This window comes from Canis lupus, chromosome 23 (genome assembly GCF_048164855.1).
Source record: "Canis lupus baileyi chromosome 23, mCanLup2.hap1, whole genome shotgun sequence".
In the NCBI taxonomy this organism is placed as follows: Eukaryota; Metazoa; Chordata; class Mammalia; order Carnivora; family Canidae; genus Canis; species Canis lupus.
In genome coordinates, this window is record NC_132860.1 from 15705470 (window position 1) to 15724451 (window position 18982).

General features: G+C 49.4%; 1 non-coding gene and 1 pseudogene across 1 annotated transcript; both read left to right on the forward strand.

Moving 5' to 3' along the window:
• Positions 1-3077: 3077 nt before the first annotated feature.
• LOC140615659 (U5 spliceosomal RNA) lies at positions 3078-3190 on the forward strand. The gene has a single exon (XR_012016142.1). It is a non-coding gene; the product is annotated as a U5 spliceosomal RNA (small nuclear RNA).
• An 11688-nt stretch (positions 3191-14878) lies between these two features.
• On the forward strand, positions 14879-18702 carry LOC140615231 (folate receptor alpha-like; annotated as a pseudogene).
• Positions 18703-18982: the final 280 nt, after the last annotated feature.

An 18982-nucleotide genomic window follows, 5' to 3' on the forward strand; every position in this document is an offset into this window, starting at 1 on the left:
CCCTGTGTATACAAAGGTTATGTTTCCACTATACTGTAGTTTATTAAGTATACAATAGCACTATGTTTAAAAAAAAAAAAAAGCTCTGCAGATATCTTAATTTAAAAATACATTCTTGCTAAAAAAGAAAAAAATGCTAACCTTTTGAGCTTCCTGTAAGTCATAATCTTTTTGCTGGTGGAGGGTCGTGTCTCAATGTTGACGGCTGCTGACTGATCAGATGGTGGCTGCTGAAGGCTGGGGTGGCACAACAATGACATTTGCTGCATCCATCGACTTCTTTCCACAAACAATTTCGGAGTAGCATGCGATGCTGTGTGATAGCATTTGCCTCACGGTGAACTTTTCAAAATTGGAGTCAATCCTCTCAAACTCTGCTTCTGCTTTATCTCCTAGTTTTATGTGATATTCTAAATCTTCTTTTGTCACTTCAACCATCTTCACAGACTCTGTACCAGCAGCAGATTCCATCTCAAGAAAACCTTTTTCTTTTCTTCTCAGGAAGCAACTTTTCAACAGTTACAGTTTTTTTTTTTTAATTTTTTTTTTTATTAAATTTTATTTATTTATGATAGTCACAGAGAGAGAGAGAGAGAGAGGCAGAGACACAGGCAGAGGGAGAAGCAGGCTCCATGCACCGGGAGCCCGACGTGGGATTCGATCCCGGGTCTCCAGGATCGCGCCCTGGGCCAAAGGCAGGCGCCAAACCGCTGCGCCACCCAGGGATCCTTTTTTTTTTTTTTTTTTAAGATTTTATTTATTTATTCATGAGAGACACACACATAGAGAGAGAGGCAGAGACACAGGCAGAGAGAGAAGCAGGCTCCATGCAAGGAGCCCGATGTGGGACTCAATCCCAGGACTCCAGGATCACGCCCTGGGCCAAAGGCAGGCGCTAAACCTCTGGGCCACCCAGGGATCCCCCCAACAGTTACAGTTTTATCATGAGATTGTAGCAAGTCAGTCCCATCTTCAGGCCCCACTTCTAATTCTTGTTCTCTTGCTTTCCTACCAATCTGCAGTTATCTCCTCCACTGAAGTCTCTCCCCAAAAATCAACCACAAGGGTCAAAATCAGATTCTTCCAAACTCTTATTAATGTGGATATTTGACTTATTTTCATGAATCACAAATATTACTAATGGCATCTAGAGTGGCGAACCCTGTCTAGAGGTTTTCCGTTGACTTTGCCCAGATCCATCGGCGGAATCACTATCTATGGCAGCTGCAGCCTAACAAAATGCATTTCTTTTTTTTTTTTTTTTAAGATTTTATTTATTTATTCATGAGAATACACAGAGAGGAGAGAGAGAGGTAGAGACACAGGCAAAGGGAGAAGCAGGCTCCATGAAGGGAGCCCGATATGGGGACTCGATCCCCGGTCCCCAGGACCACGTCCCCGGCCGTAGGCGGCGCTAAACCACTGAGCCACCGGGGCTGCCCTCAGAATGCGTTTCTTTCTTTTTTTTTTTTTTTTCAGTTGCATTTTTTATTTTTTTTAATTTATTTTTTATTGGTGTTCAATTTACCAACATCAGAATGCGATTCTTAAATGAGACTTGAAAGTCAACATTACTCCTTGATCCACCTGCTGCAGAATGGCTCTTGTGTCAGCATTCTGATTGAAACAACATTCATCTCGTTGTACATCCCATCAGAGCTCTTGGGTGACCAGGTGCATTGTCAAGAGCAGTAATATTTTGAAAGGAATCTTTTTTCTGAACAGTAGGTCTCAAATATCAAATATTCAGTGAGCTTAAAATATTAATAAATCATGGTGTAAACGGATATGCTCCATTGTTCCATGGTTTGACCACAGAGGAGCCTGGGCATAATTCCTAAGGGCCCCAGGATTTTCAGAATGTTCCATGAGCAATGGCTGTAACTCAAAGTCACCAGCTGCATTTGACACTAATAAGACAATCCGTCCTTTGAAGCTTGGACTCCGGCATTGACTTCTCCTCTCTAGCTATGAATATCCCAGACGGCAACAGCTTCCAATAGAAGATGGTTATGTCTTCATTGAAAAACTATTGTTTGGTTTAATGGTTTATCGGAGCTAGATCTGGATAAGTTGCTGCAGCTTCTACATCAGCACTTGCTGCTTCACCTTGCACTTTAATGTTACAGAGAGGACTCCTGTCCTTAAACCTCATGCACCAACCTCTGCTAGCTTCCAACTTTTCTTCTGCAGCTTCCTCACCACACTCAGCCTTTGTAGAATCAAAGAGGATTAGGACCATGCTCTGGATTAGGCTTTGGCTTAAGGGAATTGTGTGCCTGGTTCGATCCTCCATCTGGACCATATCTGGATGGTCTTTCTCCGTATCAGCAATGAGGCTGTTTCATTTTCTTATCATTTGTACGTTCACTGGAATAGCACTTTGAATTTCCTTCAAAAACTTTTCTTTTGCAGTCACAATTTAGCTGTTTGGTGCGAGAAGCCTAGCTTTTGGACTATCTCAACTTCTGACATCCTTTCCTCACTAAGCTTAATCATTTCTAGCTTCAGATTTAAAGTGAGAGATGTGCTACTCTTCCTTTTACTTGAACCCTTATAGGCCACACTGTAGGGCTGTTAATTGGCCTAGTTTCAATATTGTTGCATCTCGGGGAATAGGGAATCCCAGGGAGAGGGAGAGAGATGGGGAGACGGCCAGCCAGTGGAGCACTTAGAACATATACGACATTTAAGTTCACCTTATAGGAACGTAGTTCAAAGCACCCCCAAAACAATTACAATAGTAACATCAAAGATCACTGATCACAGATCACCACGATAAATAATGAAAAAGTGGGGTACCTGGGTGGCTCAGTTGGTTAAGCACCTGCTATCAGCTCAAGTCATGATCTCAGGGTCCTGGGACAGAGCCCTTCATTGGGTTTCCTGTTGGGCAGGGTGTCTGCTTCTCTCTCTCCCTCCCTCCACTCCTCCCCCTCTTGTGCTCTTCTCTCTCTCAAATAAATAAAATCTTTTTTAAAGAATTAAATAACGAAAAAATTTGAAATATTATGAGAATTACTAAAATGTGACGCACAGACAAGAAGTAAGCAAATGCTGTTCGAAAAATTGTGTTGATACTCGTTTCTCTTCAGATCGCATAAATCTTTCGCCTTTTACTAAAGATTTCCGTGGAGAGGAACAGTTATGAGTTTTTATCCAATTTTTTGAGGCCTCAGCTAACGAGTCTCACCTTTCTTGGTTTGAAAAACAGAACTGGGGCAGCCCGGGTGGCTCAGCGGTTTAGCACCGCCTTCAGTCCAGGGTGTGATCCTGGAGACCCGGGATCGAATCCCACATCGGGCTCCCTGCATGGAGCCTGCTTCTCCCTCTGCCTGTGTCTCTGTCTCTGTCTCTCTCTCTCTCTCTCTTCCTCTCTCTCTCTAATAAATACATTTAAAAAAAAAATAAAAATTGTGTTGATAGACTTGCTCCATGCACAGTTGCCACGAACCTTCAATTTGTAAAAAACATGGTAGCTGCAAAGTGTAATAAAGGAAAGCACAATAAAAAGAGATACACCTGTACACCTACCTATCATAGCTTAGCCTCACTTACCTTAAATGTGCTCCGAACATTAGCCTACAGTTGGGCAAAACCATCTAACACAAAGCCCATTTTATAATGAATACTTGGTGTAATGTATTGAACACTGTACCCAAAGTGAAAAACAGAATGGTTCTAGGACTATGGTTGCCAGGGTATCAGTCATTTACCGTCTTGATGGCATGGCTGACTGGCAGCTGTGGCTCCAGGCCACTCCCAAGCAACACGAGAGAGGATCATACCACATATCACCAGTGCAGGGAAACATCAAAATTTAAAGTTTGGTTTCTACTGAGTGTGTATCACTTTCACACCACTGCAAAATTTTTAAAAATTTTACAGTCCAACCACTGTAAGTTGGGAATCATCTACATATAACATTCGACCCTGGCCATTTTTTTGGTTATATAGTGGGATGATGTATTCTGATCATGCTCTTTTTCTAGGACCCTTCACCCAACCCGACAACAGGTGAATGGAGGTGCTATCATGGCCTTTAGGAAAGGAAGGAAGGGGATCCCTGGGTGGCTCAGCGGTTTAGTGCCTGCCTTTGGCCCAGGGCGTGATCCTGGAGACCTGGGATCAAATCCCGCATCAGGCTCCCTGTGTGGAGCCTGCTTCTCCCTCTGCCTGTGTCTCTGCTTCTCTCTCCTGTGTCTATCATGAATAAATAAATAAAATCTTTAAAAAAAAAAAAAAAAAGAAAAAGGAAAGGAAGGAAGAAACTCAGGTGACATCCAAACTTAGAGGCGGCCGATTAAAGATAACTGCAGATTCTTTGCCACTGCTCTCATTAAGAGGCCGGGTCTATGTCCCCTCCTGGTGAAGCCACGTGTTTTGTGATGCTGCCTGTAGAATAAGGTAGAAATGATGTCGTACCAGTTGTGAGGTCCAAGACTTAAGAGACTGACAGCTTCTATTTCCTGTTTCTGGAGCCAGGTCCAGAGCCTCCAGGTTAAGAAGGCTGCCTACGCCAGGGCCACTATTGTTTGAAAATCCCTACGTGCATGGAAAAGCCCTGGAGGATGGGACTTCCTGTGAAGAGGGCACGTCAGGCCACGGAGCACCCTTGCACCAGACACGCATGTGTAGAAGCACCATGGAAGAGCTTCCTTCACCCCTGCCAATCCCTACTCAAATTCCTGCCCCACAAAACTGTGACCAAGACACTGTTGCTAGATTTAGCAAACAAAAATAGAGGCCATCCAGTTAAATTTGAATTTCAGATTGATAATGAATAATTGTATAGTTTGACTGTACCCCCAGTACTGCAGGGGATAAACTCCTATTTAAGCAAATACATTGCTTATCTAAAATCCCAATTTAACTGGGATTCAATTTTTATTACGTGGTCAGCCCAGTGGCTCAGCGGTTTAGTGCCGCCTTCAGTCCAGGGCCTGATCCTGGAGACCCGGGATCGAGTCCCACATCAGGATCCCTGCATGGGGCCTGCTTCTCCCTCTGCCTGTGTCTCTGCTTCTCTGTGTGTGTGTGTGTCTCTCGTGAATAAATAAAAAATAAAATATTTAAAAAATAAAACCTTTAAAAAATAAAAATAATTTAAAAAATTGTTTATTATGTATAGTACTTGAAGATAAATTTTAAGTTTTTAACATTTAAAGATAAAAATATATACAGGTGAAACATTCATCATAGTTTATCTGGCAACCTTAGACTAAAATAAAATGTGTACGTCTCATACCAATAACTTACGGGGTACTTTATCATTCTACGATAGACAATCAGAATAGCGAGAACAGAAAGGAATCTGCGATGGGTAATGCACCAGATGTGGAGCTACACAGTTGCGAGACAGAGCTGTTTTTCTCACCCTTGAAAGCAAAACAAAGACAAAAACAAAAAACTTCTTTGATGGAAGAAAAAGAGAAATAGCGGGGCTAGGCCGGGAGCAGGTGCTACTGCGCTATTTTGTCTCCTCCCTTCCCCTCCCTCTTCCAGGCAGTCTCTTCATGTAGGGCTGGGTCAGGGAAAGGGCAGCGTCACACAGAGACGTAGTGACTGTTCTCAGAAAGCAGAGGGAAATAGCCATGGCTTTCAGTGTAGCCAAGGGCATTCAAGTGATGCCCTTGCCTCTGAGAGGGCATGGGATCACTGCCACAGAGCCAGTGGACTCGGAAGGACTCAGGATGGAGGAGTTGGTGTGGACAAGTGACCCGGTAGCAAATGCAAGGAGGCCCTCTTAGCTTAGACACCCTCCCACTGCCTCACTGCAACCCCTACCACCACCTCCCTTGACCCAACATCTGGCCCTATCCACCTTCCCAGGCCCTAGGAAAAGGGTCGAGGCAGCCCCCCCGTACCTATCAGGATTAATTTCCCCCACTCAGTGAGGTGTGTCTAAAATAAAATTTACTGGGACGCCTACGTGGCTCAGAGATTGACTGTCTGCTTTCGGCTGAGGACGTGATCCCAGGATTAAGTTCCCTGCATGGAGCCTGCTTCTCCCTCTGCCTGTGTCTCTGCCTCTCTCTCTCTCTCTCTCTCTCTCTCTCTCTCTCTGCATCTTTCATTAATAAATAAATAAAATCTTTAAAAATAAATTTAAAAAATTTACTTCAGGCAATGGAAATAATGAAATGTGTTTTTAGCCCATCTGAGTTAATAGATTAAAATCTCGACCTGAATGTTACCCAGGGCAATTTACACGTTTAATGCAATCCCTATCAAAATACCATGGACTTTCTTCAGAGGGTTGGAACAAATTATGTTAAGATTTGTGTGGAATCAGAAAAGACCCCGAATAGCCAGGGGAATTTTAAAAAAGAAACCCAGAGCTGGGGGCATCACAATGCCAGATTTCAGGTTGTACTACAAAGCTGTGGTCATCAAGACAGTGTGGTACTGGCACAAACACAGACACATAGATCAATGGAACAGAATAGAGAACCCAGAAGTGGACTCTCAACTTTATGGTCAACTAATATTCGATAAAGGAGGAAAGACTATCCACTGGAAGAAAGACAGTCTCTTCAATAAATGGTGCTGGGAAAACTGGACATCCACATGCAGAAGAATGAAACTAGACCACTCTCTTACACCATACACAAAGATAAACTCAAAATGGATGAAAGATCTAAATGTGAGACAAGATTCCATCAAAATCCTAGAGGAGAACACAGGCAACACCCTTTTTGAACTTGGCCACAGTAACTTCTTGCAAGATTCATCCATGAAGGCAAGAGAAACAAAAGCAAAAATGAACTATTGGGACTTCATCAAGATAAGAACCTTCTGCACAGCAAAAGATACAGTCAACAAAACTCAAAGACAACCTACAGAATGGGAGAAGAGATTTGCAAATGACGTATCAGATAAAGGGCTAGTTTCCAAGATCTATAAAGAACTTATTCAACTCAACAGCAAAGAAACAAACAATCCAATCATGAAATGGGCAAAAGACGTGAACAGAAATCTCACAGAGGAAGACACAGACATGACCAACAAGCACATGAGGAAATGCTCCGCATCACTGGCCATCAGGGAAATACAGATCAAAACCACAATGAGATACCACCTCACGCCAGTGAGAATGGGGAAAATCAACAATAGAAAACCAGAAATGTTGGAGACGATGTGGAGAAAGGGGAACCCTCCTGCACTGTTGGTGGGAATGTGAACTGGTGCAGCCACTCTGGAAAACTGTGTGGAGGTTCCTCAAAGAGGTAAAAATAGACCTGCCCTACAACCCAGCAATTGCACCGTTGGGGATTTACCCCAAAGATACAGATGCAATGAAACGCCGGGACACCAGTACCCCGATGTTTCTAGCAGCAATGTCCACAATAGCCAAACTGTGGAAGGAGCCTCGGTGTCCTTCCAAAGATGAACGGATAAAGAAGATGTGGTCTATGTATACAATGGAATATTCCTCAGCCATTAGAAACGACGAATACCCACCATTTGCTTCAGTGTGGATGGAACTGGAGGGTATTATGCTGAGTGAAGTAAGTCAATCGGAAAAGGACAAACATTATATGGTCTCATTCATTTGGGGAATATAAAAAATAGTGGAAGGGAATAAAGGGGAAAGGAGAAAAAATGAGTGGGAAATATCAGAGAGGGAGACAGAACATGAGAGACTAACTCTGGGAAGCGAACTATGGGTGGTAGAAAGGGAGGTGGGCAGGGGGTGGAGGTGACTGGGTGATGGGCACTGAGGGTGGCACTTGACGGGATGAGCACTGGGCGTTATTCTATATGTTGGCAAATTGAACACCAATAAAAAATAAATTTATTTAAAATAATAATAATAATAAAATAAAATAAAGTCTCGACCTGCTACAGCCATAAACCATTTTCTACCACACTGGTGTTGACATATTTAACTTAGAAAACCTACATTTTTGTACATTAGTACTAACACCCCTCCACTCCCTTTCATATGCCACGTCCGGTCTTTGATCAGTCAGTCAGCCAAGGGACTCTTTCTAGCAGGTGCCTGGGCATTGCCATGTAGGCTGATGAGGAGCATGCATTCCGGAGCGAGACTGCCAAGATGTGCTATCCAAGGGCTGTGTGTCCTTGAGCAAATTACTTAACCACCCTGGGCCTCCATTTCTTTACCTATAAAGTACCAATAATAGTAATATCTACCCCATACCATTGCCGTGAGGACAAAGTAAACCCAGGTATGTTTTTATAAGTGTTAGCCACTCTTGTCATTCCTCATACTTACTTGGAGATTACATTTGGTACTTACCATTGTATAAAAACCTGCAGAAAGTAGAAATGTAGAAATGTTGATGTAGTCCTCATTAAACTGTGACAAAGATCAGAAATCGTGTGGGAAATCTTCATTCTCAAATGAGCACCTCTGTATTGGCTTGTCATCTGTAGGTTCAATCATTAAAGAACAAGATTCAGGGAAAACATACAAAATCTAGAGACCCACCCGAACAGACCTGATGAGTACCTCCCCAGACCCTCTCAGCCTCTCACATCTCCATGTGCTCCAGCCCAGCTTCCCATCTACCTGCATTCCAATTTCTGTCTCAGGTGTTACTTTTGGGGAAACCCAAACCAAGGCACCTATTATTCAAGATTGTGTCTTAACAGGCATATTCTGTGACTGAACAATGTTTTTAAATTAGAGGAGGATGGGCAACCCGGGTGGCTCAGCGGTTTAGTGCCGCCTTCAGCCCAGGGTCTGATTCTGGAGACCCGGGATCAAGTCCCACGACAGGCTCCCTGCATGGAGCCTGCTTCTCCCTCTGCCTGTGTCTCTGCCTCTCTCTCTCTCTGTATCTCTCATGAATAAATAAATAAAATCTTTAAAAAAAATTAGAGAAGGATATTAACAACTCTCCTAACTGTAAGAGCTATTAGTTTTTCAAGATAAACTATTGTCTGTTTCAAACATCTGACATTTGGATGGATTTCTGGGAACACTAGTATGTGTGAAAGTCGAGGACCATCTGTGATTCAGTCGCTCCTTCTCTTGATGGACTTTTGGGTTATTTTCAACTACTGCTAGCACAAACAGTGCTTCCACTAACATCTTCAGCAAAACCTGTGCACACATCCTTGATTCTCTCTTAAGCACAAATTCCCAAGAGTGGGATCCCTGTGTTACAGGATGTGCCTCCATCCATATTGTCAAACCTCTCCCCAGAAAGGCTGTCCCGGTTTAGACCCTACCCCTTCCCTAGGTCTGCCTTCAACTCTGTTTTCCACTCATCCATGACCGTGTAGACACTGCCTTTGCCTCTGGATGGGGACACTGAGAGGCAGGTGCGCTGCAGGCAGTGAGCTCAGATACAATGGACACTAGGCAGGGGCGGAGTTCTGGGACCAGCCTCGTGGTTAAGAGACTGAGACCAAGTCACAGCTGACCCAGGGAGTAGGACTTTAGTTACTAAAGAACTGAACTTTATATAGGGACGTGCAGGGTGAGGCCTCACCACACTGATGGCAGCTGTAAAGGCCGCATCTCTGTGAGCCGGGACAGGGTCTGGACAGCCCATATGACACCTTCAGGCAAATTAGGAAAAGATGCCCCTTCTTCAGGTTAAAAAAGGAAAGGTCACGATAGTATATTTCCACATAACCTAACACAGCTCTGCCTGCTGTGCAGCCTCCCCAGCTCCGTGCACACACACACCACAGGGGCACACCTGGGGCCACGCCCCCTCCTCCCCACCCGCCCTGGTGAGGCAACCAGGTCAAGTTGAAAGCCTCAGGGGCCTGGGAATCAGGCATCAAAGGCCATCCGGAGGCAAGACTGCAAAGGACAGCTGGAGTCCAGCATTCGCAGACAGCACACAGGAGCGCAGAGCTTAGGCACGGGCCCAAGCGCCCTGTGAATCCAGGTCAAAGATCCGCAGCAGCAGAGCGCCATCCACCTGCCCAGAGTGTCAGAGCTGCCCCGTGCACACCCGCGTAAATCGGTGTGGATCCGCCGCGTGGGTGATGACCCTTTGGGCTGACGCCCTTGCTCAGTGCACAACCTGAATTCCTAACACAGGCCACGAAGCACCATTCACTCAAAGTCTACACCTAGGGGATCCCTGGGTGGCTCAGCAGTTGAGCATCTGCCTTTGGCTCAGGGTGTGATCCCGGAGTCCTGGGATCGAGTCCCGCGACGGGCTCCCTGCATGGAGCCTGCTTTTCCCTGTGCCTATGTCTCTGCCTCTCTCTCTCTCTCTCTGTCTCTCAAGAATAAATAAATCAATAATCTTAAAAAAAAGAGAGACTTTTAAAAAAATGTAGAACAGTTATAACAGCATGTGGTGATAAAAGTTACGTGAACGTGTCCTATTGTCCTGTACTCCCCCGCTGCCCCCCACCGTGAGATGGTGGGACATGATCAGACATCTCCAGGGAGGACATGAAGTGGGGGGCAGGGGTGACCCAGGCACGGTGGCGCGGGCGCCTGCCGCTGACCTTGGCCAGGGGTCACGGGGAGCATCATCAGCTTCCAGGCCATGGAAGACCATGGTGGTGGGGAACAGAACCCCCCAGGATGAAAGGATGAAGAGGGCCTACTGCGACATAAAAGTGAGAAATTTGGGGTACACCCAGGTGGCTCAGTGGTTTGGCGTCTGCCTTTGGCTCAGGGCGGGATCCTGGAGACCTGGGATCGAGTCCCGCATCGGGCTCCCTGCATGGGGCCTGCTTCTCCCTCTGCCTGTGCCTCTGCCTCTCTCTCTCTCTGTATCTCTCATGAACAAATAAATAAAATCTTAAAAAAAAACTTTGTCCGTGTAGACATAAAACCCAACAGACAACCAGCTGCCATACCCGAGGCAGTAGCGTGTTGGTGGAGGAGTGGAGCCAGCCAGCTCCGCACGTTACCTTCCACTGCAAAACTGCCTTTGGGCCAACTGGTTATGCAGCGACAATGCCTGCTGCGGCGACAATGCCTGCGGCAAAGGAGTTTACAGCAACACTACCCAGAAGGGATTCCAGGTGCTGCTCGAGTCCTCAGTCCAGAAACCTGGGGAGGTCCTCACAGAGGGGACCCCTGGCCCAGCTCCCCGGGCTCCCGTCCTGACTCCGCTCTGGCAAATTCCACATCTTCCTGTTCTCAGCCTCACCAGCAGGCCTCCCGGGGAGCACGCTAATCCCCCCAGGCTTCCGGCAGCAGCCGCCCCAACTCCTGCACCAGCCCCTCGTACCTGCCCCTCCCCGGCCCCAGCTCCTGAGCCCAGGCCGGGCACCCCACCAGGGCCTGGAAGCACGGGCACAGAGCAGCCCCTGCCCTTCGGCCACACGGAGGGGCACGACAGATGCAGGTGCCCCTCGCTGGGGGGACGGCAGACTGGCAAGTTCCCTCCAGCCTGTGCTGCCCCCCAAGCCCCCGCAGCTACGCCTGTGCCCAGCAGCCTGGCCCACCACCCCACACACAGGAAAGCAAATGCCCATCCCACACACCGTGTTTATTTCCTTATTTACTTCCTTACCGTCTATCCCCCCCATATAAATGTAAACTCCACGAGGAAGGGTTTATGTTAGTATCCTACTGCTGCTATAACAAATTCCCACAAATTTCGTGGCTTAAAACAACACGGATCTATTATCCCTACAGTTCTGGAGGGCGGAGGGCTCACTGGGCTAAAATCAGGGGCGGAGCCGCATTCTTTTCTGGAGGCTTCAGGGGAGAATCCAGCTCCTTCTCTTTTGCAGCTTCTACAGGCCACCCACACTCCTTGGCCCGTGGCCCTCTTCCATCATCAAAGCCCGAAATCCCATCGCTCTGACCTCTGCTTGGCCCTCACATGTCTGACTCTGGCTCTCTGGTCTTCCTCCTGCACTCAGAAGGACCCTTGGGATAATGTTGAGGCTCCTGCCCCCCTTCGCCCCTCACCAAGATCATCTCCATCTGGGACCAGCTGATTTGCAACCTTAAACCCTCCACCCCTCCCCCGCATGCAGCACAGCGTGTGTTCCAGGATTAGAAGGGGGAGGGGGCCGAGGGGAGGGGCCGTCATTCTACCTACCGGGGAGCTTGTCTCCCGGTCACCATTGTATTCCCAGTGCCCCAACAGTGTCCCACACTAGCAGGCCCGGTAAATACTTGCTGAATGAATAAGTCTATGCATGCGTGCATGAATAAATCACTAAGAATATTTCATTCATAAGTAAGCATTTCATTGTGCTTATTAAGTGCTGGGCACTATTCACAATGCCTTACGTGGATTGACTCATTGGGTCCCCAACAGCCTTCTACAGATGAGGAAGCTAAGGCACAGGTGGGTAGACTGCCCTAGTCTACACAGCTAGTGAGTGGTGAAGCCAGGGTTTGATCTCAGATTTACTGGGCACTTACCGTGTCACCAGCCCTGGCTGGGCACATTACACTTCTGGTCTCATTTCATCCTCACAAGAGGCCACGAGGCAAATGGGCCAGAATGTGGAACCTGGTCTCAACAGGACAGAATTAAGTCTCCCACTGGGCGGAGGGATTCTGAGGGGTTCTGTGGGGCCGATGGATCCTATTGCTTCTTCAGCCTCCTTTGATGCCAACCAGGTCAGGACCCCCTACCCCTAAGGGACTGTGGGTGCTCATGTTCCCACCACGATGCAGAGCTCCTGCCTTGGACTCTGTACAACTAGTACCCAGCACCCCCTGCCTCCCCGGCCTGTAGCGGACCGTGACCTTCACCAGACAGTCCTGGCCGCTCTGTCTCCTGGAAGCCCGTTCTCCTCCAAGGGACAGGAGCCTGTTTCAAGCGTCATCCAGAGCTGAAGTTGCCCATTCCCCTGATGACGACTCTGGGGATCCCCCTAGCTGGGCCCCATACCTGTTTTGCCTGGGCTGGAGCTGCTCACTCTCTGCATGCTGGCCCTGTCACTGGCCCCCGTGATAGGTGCACCTCCAGAGCCATCTCCGATTTACCCTACCAGCCTGCTCTTCCGTGCCCTGAGCCCACAGGCCTGCAGGAAGCCCCCAGACTTGGGCCTCAGTTTCCCACCCCCCGCCCCCGCCCCTACCCTGCAGGGAGAATGCTTGCTCGGGCAAGGAGGCAGCGCTACCCCCTCGCTTGCACCTTAACCTTTGCAGTCAAAGCCAAGAAGAGTGCAACTCGCTTGTGCCTGCCAGCACAGTGGGGCAGCGCATTTTCTGTTCCTGCCAGCACATTTTTCTAGGTCAATGTCAGATCAGGGAAATCCAATACCACATGTCCCAACTTTTTATTTGAAAACAGAGAAGTTGCTTTCCAAAATAAATAGTGTTTACAAGCAAAGGCTGGAGAAGCCTCCATCAGAAATGGACTCGGTGCCCAGGCAAGACAGATTCATCTGGCTCGGTTGCTGCGAGCTCAATGCCAGCACCAGCTCCTCCCCTGGGAGAGGCCCGGCTGGGGGAGACCACGTGTATACGCACATGTGTGTTGATGTGTGCCTGCATGTGCGCGTACACGTGCATTTGTATAAATGTGCATGTGCATGTTTCCTTAAGGGTCTCTGGGTATGATTAGCATATACATGTAAACTGGGGGGGGGCTTTCCACACGTACTTGAGCGTGTAGGTATACAGGCATGTGCACATGGGGAGAGGGGTTTCTACTTGGTGAATCTGTACCCAGCCCCCTTCCCAGAGCCCTAGTCCAGGCTGGAGCCACCTCCCTCCTCTCCTCACCGCTACCTCCCATCTCAGGCCTCACCCAGTTCTTTTTCTCAGCTGAGCTGAGGCTCAGATTTGGATATGCTGCGAATGTATTTCCTCCGTCCTGCATCCTCTCCCCACCCACCCACTGCCCACTGCCACCTGGACTACTTGTACAAGCCAACCGAGTGCCCTTCCTGGTTGGCAGGTTGGGGCCCAGCAATCTGAGCCCAGGGCACATCGGCAGCTCTCTGGTGTCACATCTCCCTGATAGTCACCTAGACTTCACGATCTCCCTCCCGGACCCTCCGACTGGAGCTGCCAGCGCCACCTTCCCCCGTTCCACAGCGCAAAGCCCCACCTGCCCGGCAACCACCTGCTTCATCCAACTCAAGCAATTGAACCACGCTTTCCGAGAGCTGAGTGATTTTCTTGCCAAGCCCTCGTGGCTCCCCCACCACAAAAACCTGGGCTCAACTTCCCCTTGGCCCCTCGCATGCTAGCCTGGGCCACCTCCTCGCCCACCTCTGCACCCGCCCTCGCCCATGCTGTTCCTCTGGCCCAGCACCATCCTCTGGTGCCACTCCTCTGCCATCAGCTCTGCCCATCCCACCCTATGCTCCCTCGCAGACCACATGTCTGATGAGCCCCCTGGCCCTACAGAATGCCTTTCCCGTCGGGCCCTGTATCACTGGAGGACACACTGTCCTGTGTATTGCCTCAGAATTGTTTTCAGGTTGCTTCATGCACTTATCTTGCCCTCCCGCCTCGATTGCAATCTCCTTCTAGAATTAAGCCCTTTGCTCCCTTTGAATAAACTGTGGAGGCTGACACAGGCCTGAACACAGTAGAGACCAGAGATAAGGGCTTTTGTGGGTGGGTGGCTGTAAGAAGACAAAGTCAGTTGGGGTGGTCTGGCCATAGAACCACATGCCAGGCACTGCATCTGATGACTCATCTACCCTACCTCATTTAGTCCTCCCAGTAACCCAGGGGAGCAGGATAATACTGTCCCTATTTCATAGATGACAAAAAAGAGACTGAGAGAGGCTAATGACTTCTCCGGGGTCACAAAATTAGTAAATGGCAAAGTCAGGGGTTCATCCTAGGTCTGTCTGATTCCATTTCTCTGTTCCCTTACAACAACCACAGTAACGGATGGTAGTGTGCTAGAGTCAAGAGCTCTCTAGGTTCTAGAGCACACCCTAATGCAACCTAGAACTTACTCCAGATTAGTGCTATCCAACAGAACTTTCTGCAATGATGGAAATCTTCATCCCTGTGCTGTCTGGTATGGGAGCTGCTGGCAGCTGTGTGGCCACTGGTACCCGGAATGTGGCTCACGTGGATTGTGAATTTTATTTAATTGTGAGTAATTTTAATCTAAATCATCACCTGTGGCTAGTGACTAGCGGCTAGCGGCCCTACTGAGCAGTATAGCCAGAGAGAAGGGCTTGCGATAACGTTCATTCTGAGTAAATAGAGGTTTGCTCTCCCATAGTAGAGCGTTCCTATGAAACCTTTCACAAAGGGCGTCTGGGTGGCTCAGTTGGTTAAGTGTCCAACCTCTGGTTTCAGCTCAGGTCATGATCTCAGGGCCCTGGGATCAAGCCCTGTGTTGGGCTTCAGACTCAATATCGAGTCTGCTTGAGATTCCCTCTCTCTCCCTCTCCCTCTGCCCTCCCGTTTGTCCTGTGTCTCTCTCTCTAAAATAAATAAATGGGGATGCCTGGGTGGCTCAGTGCTTAAGCGGCTGCCTTCGGCTCAGGGTGTGATCCCAGAGTCCCGGGATCAAGTCCCACATCGGGCTCGCTGTGTGGAGCCTGCTTCTCCCTCTGCCTGTGTCTCTGCCTCTCTCTGTGTGTCTCTCATGTTAGTGAAATCTTAAATTAATTAATTAATTAATTAAAATAAATAAAATCTTTAAAGAAAAGAAAGAAAGCTTTCACAAGCCAAAATGGTGTAAAGCAAAGAAGGCATTACCATTAATGTATACACTTAGGCCCAAAATATAACCTCTCAGTCCCCTCAAAACAACCTCTCTATACCTTAAGACGCATCTTAAGCGTCTTAAGCTTTGAACAGACCCAGTTCAAAGCTGTGGCAGCTTGATGCAGGGATGCTGAGCGCCGTTCCCAGGGCGGGAGTTTGAGAAGGCTGCTCTCTCTGCTTGGGGTACCCGTTACCTCTGTAATGGCTCGTGCAAAACAAGGACCGAATATGACATTTGCCTCTTGCTGTTCTCCATAAAAGCCAAAATCCTCTTTGGGTTTCCTTCAGGGGGCCAAAACAGGTACTAGCACAAGTCTCACAAGAACATTGAGTGGCATAATGTGAACTTTTGAAAAGCGGGGTATCCTTGTATAGAAAATAATAATAATTTTGCAACCAATGAGGCTGCTCTCTGCTACAGGCAGCTGGCTCAGGGAGTCCCACCCTCCTGGTTCCACCAGCCATCCCAAGGGGCAGGACCCCGAGAGTCAATGTCCACATAAACCTGTAACCCATTTCAGGCACGCCAGCTCCGAATAATGGCCAAGCTCTCCACCAGCTCCCGGCCTAGGACATTGAAATCATAGGAAGTGCATGTCAGTGAGCACCTTGTCAGCCCTTGCATGGCTTTCTGTCCCCCGTGCCCCCAAACAGCCTGGGCAGGGGCTGGCTTACAAGGAGTGACTCGGAGCCCAGCCTGATGGAGCACGGGGCCCCAGGAATGAGCAGAGCCTTCCTGGCCTTCGATGTCAAGGAGCCTGCAGCCCCACAGTTATTGGAGAGCGGGACCCTGTAACGGCAACAGGACCTAAGGTGGGCTCTGGCCCTGAGGTGGGAGCCCCGAGGGAGCCAGGGATGCCCTTCTCCGCAGCACTTTGGCGCCACCTCTTGGGCACCCGCAGAGTGGCAGTGACGCGAGCTTGCCAGGAGGAGCCAGGGGCTGTCAGAGACCTCCCAGGTCCCAGCAGCCTGGGCCCGCAGGGGCACTTTCCTGCGGGGTCTGGGCACTTAGGAAAGGAAGGGAGAGAAGGAGAGATGGGCAGCCCTGGAGGAGGGGGCTGAGGAGGCTGTTCCCGTGCTGTTCCAGTCTGAAATGGGAACATTCCAGAATCCAGGACCTCATTCACATCTCTATCATTAAACTGTGCCAGGAAAAAAAAATTTTTTTAAGGTTTTATTTATTTATTCATGAGAAGAGAGAGAGACAGTGAGTGAGAGAGACAGGCAGAGGGAGAAGCAGGCTCCATGCAGGGAGCCCGACGTGGGATTCGATCCTGAGTCTCCAGGATCACACCCTGGGCTTAAGGCAGGCGCTAAACCACTGAGCCACCCAGGGATCCTGGAAAAAAATTTTTTTAATTAAAAAATAAACTGTGCCAGGCCCTGCATAGGCAGGGAGAAGCCAGCAGGGGTTAACAGGGTGACATAACAGGGTGACTTTGGGAAACAGGGTGAAGCACATGATGTCCGGGCAGGTCTCTGAGGGTAGGAGTTGGCCACCTGCAGAGAGGCAGAGGGAGCTACCTGAGGGCCAAGGCCCGGAGGTGAGAGGGAGAGTGGTTCGCTGGGGGTGGCTCTGGGTGTGTATGGGGAAGGGAGCTGGAGCTGAGGCAGCTGGGGGTGAGGTTAAAGGGACCCAGCTCACCCAGGACCTTGTTTTCTGGAACCCCCAGCCCATCCAGCAGACCCAGAGCCAAACCTCCAGGGCTTCTGCGTTTGAGTGGTTTTACCCAAGGCTGTCCATGACAGGCCCAGAGCTGCCAGCAAATGCAGCAGATGGCAACAGCTAGCTGCCTGGCTCGGTGGTGGAGAGGGCTGCCGGGAGGGGAGGGGAGGGGAGGGGAGGGGAGAGCCCAGGATGGGGGCTAGAGTCTCTGTCATGGGCTGGTCCCATGACCTGGCAACATTCGTCCTCCCTGGGCCTCAGCCCCCCATTGCTAAGCTGCAGGGATTGGCCGATGGTCTCAGGTCGGGGTCCTCAAGCAAGGGAGTGAGATACAGAGGCGTTTGTGCTTTGAGGACTCTAGCTCTGCCCAGGTGTGCAGGCGAGGAGCTGTTGCACGCAGATGGGGCTTCCTAAGCTGACTTGAGTCTCTAATCCATCTGTGGGAGAGCCGGGTCCCCCATAGACACCTGGCTGAGGCTTGGGGGCTCAGACTTCAGCCTCACACGATTTCCCCACAGCACCCAAGAAGGCCTGCTTTCAGGGTGCTCAGGTGGGGCCCAGAGCTCTGTCTTGCTCCAAATGTTAGAGGAGCCCACTGAGGGTGAATCCAGAGCCCAGAAAAGACGGAAGGAGGCCAGGGAATCCTTCACGGGGGCTGCAGTCAGCGGCATCTGGAGCTCTGGAGTCCGGGGACCGAAGTCAGGCTGGCCTCTGGCAATCCTCAGGAAGCAGGGTTGGGGGAGACATGACACGAATAACTGACTTAATGGCTTAATGGCAGTGCAGCCCCTGGAAGAATTCCTGCTGCTTCGCCAACACCAGCCAGGAAGCCCATAAGGATATTTCCTAGTACAGATTTAACTGGAACCATTGCAGATCTATGACACCTGCCTGCAAAAAGCACTTCATCCAGGACACCTGGGTGTTCCCCCAACCTGGGGCCCTGGATTCAGGAGGTAAATCAGAGCTGGTGCAAGGAGCGCATCCTGCACGTGCCCCTGTGCAGAGAGGATTGTGAGCAATGGTGGCAGGACTGCCGCACCTCCTACACCTGCAAGAGCAACTGGCACAAGGGCTGGAACTGGACCTCAGGGTATAACCAGTGTCCAGAGGGAGCTGCCTGCCACCCCTTCCATTTCTACTTCCCCACATCTGCTGCTCTGTGCAGTGAAATCTGGAGTCACTCCTACAAAGTCAGCAACTACAGCCGAGGGAGCGGCCGCTGCATCCAGATGTGGTTCGACCCGGCCCAGGGCAACCCCAACGAGGAGGTGGCGAGGTTCTACGCCAGGGCCATGAGTGAGGCTACGCACTGTGTCCTTGGGCCTCTCTTGCTCAGCCTGGCCCTGATGCTGCTCTGGCTACTTAGCTGAGCTCCCTTTATCTCCTGATACCTGCACAGCCCTGCTCTGTTTGGGCCCCTCAGCTCCTAGCTTCCTGTTTGTTGGCCAGGGAATAAACCAGGCAACCACCGTGAAAAAAAAAAAAAGGAAAAAAAAAGAAAAAAAACTGACTTCCCTCCCATTCGAAGCGCTGCCTGCATATCCCAGAGCTCTTGCAAGGCCTCTCGCCGCCCCCGGAGGGCCGCCCAGTGGGGCAGGGCACTAACCACTTAGGCCTCATTTTATGATCATAAAACTTCCCTCCAGGGAGAAATATCAGAGGTCAGCAGCCCAGCCCCATATTTCATAGAACAAGACAAGGAGACC